The following is a 5922-nucleotide window of genomic DNA, read 5'->3' as shown; positions in this document are numbered from 1 at the left end:
CTGATGAAACAAAATGGAGTATTATTATGAGTGATATTTAACCAACACCAAATGTCTACACTAAGGCCATGGTAGAAGTAATTTACATCTTAAGAGCAGATAACTTGTGTTTAATATCTATAAAAGTGGCATTTGTCACTTGTCTTTATTTCTGCTACATTCATAGAGTTTGTTCAAGTGGTTTTATATTGATGTATATCACCGTATTCAAGTTGTGTGTCACATTTACCTTCTGTTAAAGTCATTCAAACATTTATTGAATTCTGTTTTTTTCATGGACAGGTTTATGACGTTTGAGATAACCGCTGTGGGAGAAACATTTCCCACATTCCTCACATTCAAACTCCTTTATACCATTGTGTACAAGAATGTGTGTCTTGAGATTACCCTTCAGGGAGAAACATTTCCCACATTCCTCACATATAAACTTCTTTATACCATTGTGTCCAAGAATGTGTGTCTCGAGAGTACTCTTCCGGGTGAAACTTTTCCCACATTCCTCACATTCAAACTCCTTCACACCATTGTGTTCAAGAAGGTGTGTCTTGAGATTACTCTTCCTGGAGAAACATTTCCCACATTCCGCACATTCAAACTCCTTCACACCATTGTGTCCAAGAATATGTGCCTTGAGATGACTCTTCTGGGAGAAACATTTCCCACATTCCTCACATTCAAACTCCTTCACACCATTGTGTCTAAGAATGTGTGTTTTTAGAGTACTCTTCTGGGAGAAACATTTCCCACATTCCTCACATTCAAACTCCTTCACACCATTGTGTCCAAGAATGTGTCCCTTGAGAGTACTCTTCTGGGAGAAACATTTCCCACATTCCTCACATTCAAACTCCTTCACACCATTGTGTCCAAGAATGTGTCTCTTTAGAGTACTCGTCCGGGAGAAACATTTCCCACATTCCTCACATTCAAACTCCTTCACACTATTGTGTACAAGAATGTGTGCATTGAGATGACCCTTCCGGGAGAAACATTTCCCACATTCCTCACATTCAAACTCCTTCACACCATTGTGTACAAGAATGTGTGCATTGAGATGACCCTTCCGGGAGAAACATTTCCCACATTCCTCACATTCAAACTCCTTCACACCATTGTGTCCAAGAATGTGTGTCTTCAGATTACTCTTCTGGGAGAAACATTTCCCACATTCCTCACATTCAAACTCCTTCACACCATTGTGTACAAGTAAATGTTTCTGAAGAGTAGACTTGAAGCCAAACTGTTTGCCACATTCCTGACAGGAGAACTTTTTATCACTGCTTGACATTGTGAACTTCTACTTAGTTACACTTGGTCTTGAGATGTGACATCACAGTATCTGAAATAAAATATTTTGCCTTAGATAATATTCTTATAAAAGTACAATTTATAAATGAAAACTACAAGTGACTAAAAAAATTTGTGTAAAATAAGAGTAAAAATAAAATAAAAATATAAAATAAAAAGGTTATATTAATCTACACTACGAAGATGCCGGAAAACCAGCTTTTTGAAGTGAGACAGATTGTATGAGTATGGAAACACAGAAGAAGGCAGAGCATTCAACAGTGTGAGGAAAGAAGGATGTACTATAATGTGCTTTATTATAGTGTGACATCCACACAGACACAGTTTGGCTGTGTGAGTAAAGAAGGATGTACTATAATGGGTTATTATAGTGTGACCCACATCCACACAGACACAGTTTGGCTGTGTGAGTAAAGAAGCATGTACTATAACGGGTTATTATAGTGTGACCCACATCCACACAGACACAGTTTAGCTGTGTGAGTAAAGAAGGATGTACTATAACGGGTTATTATAGTGTGACCCACATCCACACAGACACAGTTTGGCTGTGTGAGTAAAGAAGGATGTACTATAACGGGTTATTATAGTGTGACCCACATCCACACAGACACAGTTTGGCTGTGTGAGTAAAGAAGGATGTACTATAACGGGTTATTATAGTGTGACCGCTGTGCCTCCAACTCGGCCCATCAAATACCAACACGGACCATCTCGGAAAACAAACCTTTAACTCAAACATTCTAATGTATGTTTATATCAACGACACAACACAAAACATTTATTACCTTTACCACGAGCGAGGGAGGAAGGTCCACAAATTAACATTTACTAACAAAATGAACAAAAATAAACAAGACAGCCACGTTGGCTGATGTTGACCTGCTACACCTTGTCCGATTCTCTCTCTTATCTTTCAGTTACTACAAGTTTTCATTATTAAACTATAATAAAAGTATTGTATTAATAAATATTACATAATATAAATAAATTATACTTTAATTATAATGTTTTATTATTGATTAAATTCCCGCTAATAGATATACGGTATATTAAACTAAACTTAAGTCAGTGGCTGGAGAACCGAATAGCTTGACAGCATTTACAATTTTACTAAAATAAATTTAAACAATAACATTTTGTGTTTAACTATTCTAAGTTTATTTATTAATATTTTATTAATATATAACACTACAGTATATAGATTCAGTTAACAAACGACTCCGTGGAACCAATTGTGTTGGTTAATGGAGGGACCACTGAAGATATTTTAGCGACCCTCCCTGGTGACAACCTTAACCTAACGTGGGTCAACACTCCACTATCCACCTATATGAACCTTTATTAATGTGGAACAAGTCCTTTATAAGAACAATTCACTGGACAATACTCACGGCAGTAGGTATAACCTGTAATATTTGATCACTGACTTGAACTATCATCATTATTGTTGTGGAATGTTCCTAAAAGTACAATAATTATTTACCTATTATACAGTACAGCATTAATTTATGGCAAGATTGATGCCAAAAAACTATATTTAAATATAACTTAACCCAAATAAAATACCCCATTTGTTTGTAAAGTTTCCTGGCTTTTCCATGCAGTCGACACCCCAATAGTCTATATTTTTAAAATGTATATGAAGGCCTTTTAAAAAATACGGGCAAAGCCTAAGTAATCTACTTTAAATATCTAATTGTTTAAAAAAGTCATTAACACAATAACTAATTTGTGAACCCAGATTTAGAATCAGGTAAAGTAGTACCCTGTACCTTTGTAGGATATTTAAACTATTTTTTTACCCCAAGTGCAGAAGACAAAGGTATTAGGTCAGGCATATTTGACAAATATTTTGACAAAGTGAAACTAACTTCATACGGTAAAAATGGTCAACATATTTAAGACCATCCATACAGGCTTTTGAAACTTACGGGCACAGCGTAATCTACTTAAAATATCTAATTATTTCAAAGGTCATTAACACAATTACTTGAATTTTTAAACGGTGATCCCAGATCCTTATTAAAAACTAAAACCACAAAGATATACACTGTACTGTACCTTATGTTATAGCAGAAAGTTTCCAATGTGGTGCAGCAAGAGACCCGTGAACCAAAACAAACCTTCGTCTTGTTGCCCACATCTTACATCTTAACGTCACTGTCCTGGAATGAATAACATTTTAACAACTCATAAATTAAATAATCTGGGCAGTAATATTATATTATATGTATACAGTACTGTACAGTATTATATTATACATAAAACTTATTAAAGAAAATAAAGACACACTTTCGAAAATCTTACCTCGATAAATGACACAAGGATCTTCATTAACCATGATCAGCGAGGCAGCAATATGGTAGTTGTTTTAACACTACAATAACAACCAATTGGAACTGTAAAATGTAAACAAAATAACCCTGTTACTCTTTTTGTAGAAACTCAGATAATTTTTTGTTCCAACATATTGGAGACGAAACAACATGATTTTATGCCGGGGCGCTCCTGCTTAACACAATTGCTCAAAGTGTTGGATATTTGGACCCATATTCTGGAACAGGTGGTAATATAGACAATATTTACCTAGATTTTGCCAAGGCTTTCGACAGTGTACCCCAAGAAAGGCTGAAAATCAAACTGGAAGAGTGCAGAATTCGGGGAAATGTCCTAGCATGGATAGAAGACTTTCTCCATGACCGCAAGCAGTGTGTGGTGAGTAATGGCACGAAATCATCATCTGTACCTGTCACAAGCGGGGTACCACAGGGCAGTGTATTGGGTCCGCTGTTGTTTGTTTGTTTCATAATGATATGCCTGACGTTGTACACTGCTACATACAAATGTTTGCCGATGACGCCAAGTTATTTTGGGAAATCAAGAAAAAAGCAGACTGTGAAGAGCTGCAGAAGGACCACAAGTTAACTCTGGTCAACAACTTTCTTAATACCACTTACTAGTCACTAATGGATAACACCTGGTAAATTCACAAGTTATATCCCACTGCCATAAGGGTTTAATTATCTATAAACGCCGATATTGTGAAGCGTCTAGTGATTTTTCCTTTCCCAGAGAATTAAAATACCATCGAAGACATGATTTGGTTAGGTTAGGATCCCACCAAATAGTGACAAAAATAATAACCTGAAATTTTACAGTAAAATTCCCAAAATGTCTCAAAAGCTAATTTTTGACTACAAACTGTAATTTAACCATAAATAAAAAGTACCACATTCTTATAACCAATTTCTTTTACTTCAATTAAATAAAAAAAGAACCAAATACTTCCTCAAACAAATTTTTACTTCAATTAAATAAAAGAATCTTTCCCAAAATAAAAATGACCCAAAATCCCACCTTGGTTAATATATAGGACTAACCCACCATAGTGCCGATGCTGCCGTATCTTCTCACATCCAGAAAATGTCTCAAATATCACCATATAGTAAGTTTTATCTGTTTAATATACCGGGGAAGTTAGGTTAGGTAGGTTTGTTTGGTTAGGTCTGTCCTTCATAACCACAAATGTTAAGTAGAGTTTATTTAAAAAACATCCATTTTAGTAACATTACCACAAACGAAAATCTGACGTTTTTATAATAGGCATCAATCCATTTTGCTCTTGGGTTAGTCCTATATAATTACCCCCACCTCAATTGGACGACACAAAGATCTTAACTGCCATCAACTTTAACGATCCATGAGGCCGTAACGAGGTGGTTGTCTCCTCCATCTTAAACAGTGACAAGCAATAAATTGTATAAAAATTAGAATAATGACTGTTATTGCTGATGGCTTCAGCTACAGTGCGGGCGTGTGATGCCATTAAATCTTTCGACCCGTGACCTAGCCAGATGTAGAAGTGTTTACAGACAAGTCCTGGCTCTGCTGAGTGGACTGTCTTCGGCGGGTGGTGGTGCTGCCCGCCCCGCCATGAGACAGATCGCCTTCTCTCGTGAGGCTGTGAAGACCAGCCTTCTGCTGGCACTGATGAAAATCGACTCATAATCCTGTCCGAGAATTTGGCTGGGACAATTTACTCAGTACTGTTGTCTCTTGGAACACCATACTGATCTGCATTGACCTGCACTTGAAAGTACAGCCTAAGTGATGTCATGCCCCTCAGTACTGAAATATTGTTGACTAATTACACCTACTCGTTTCTGCCTTATCTGGAGTAATAAGACAATGCAGTATGAAGCATAATTAAGATTAATAGAGTTATGAACTTTGTATCATGTCACTATGTTTAATAAATAGAAATTAAGATAAAATTCTATGTATAATAAATAGTAATTAAGATAAAATTGTGTGAGACTAACTCATTATGTATCAGATGGATCACCATGTAATATTATGAACATCTCCTCTGTAGGTTTTGACCACATCAATAAATATTGAATGCGTCAAAAGGAGAGTTTCAATCATTCCCTTCGACTTGCCCGTCACCTGAACGACCTGAACCAAGGCGTTTACAGTTATGTAATATACACATATCAAATGGTGTATTGTGCATAATGAATATATTTCTGAATATGTTTAAGAGTTGTCAGGGATAAAAGCTTCACCCATTCTACTCTCACTGCACAGTAAGTCAGTGAAGAGTTGTTG

At 36.1% G+C, this 5922-nt stretch overlaps 1 long non-coding RNA gene across 1 annotated transcript; it reads right to left on the bottom strand.

Moving 5' to 3' along the window:
* Window positions 1–1310: 1310 nt before the first annotated feature.
* On the bottom strand, window positions 1311–3848 carry LOC121870043. The gene is made up of 3 exons (XR_006089628.1): window positions 3619–3848; window positions 3373–3476; window positions 1311–1339 (listed from the first exon to the last, which is right to left on the bottom strand). It is a non-coding gene; the product is annotated as an uncharacterized LOC121870043 (long non-coding RNA).
* Between the last annotated feature and the right edge of the window lie 2074 nt (window positions 3849–5922).

The sequence above is a fragment of the Homarus americanus genome, unplaced genomic scaffold, assembly GCF_018991925.1.
Source record: "Homarus americanus isolate GMGI-L3 unplaced genomic scaffold, GMGI_Hamer_2.0 scaffold47048, whole genome shotgun sequence".
Classification (NCBI taxonomy): domain Eukaryota; kingdom Metazoa; phylum Arthropoda; class Malacostraca; order Decapoda; family Nephropidae; genus Homarus; species Homarus americanus.
Note: the sequence above shows the minus strand (reverse complement) of the source record. Positions and strands in the feature narration are given on the sequence as shown.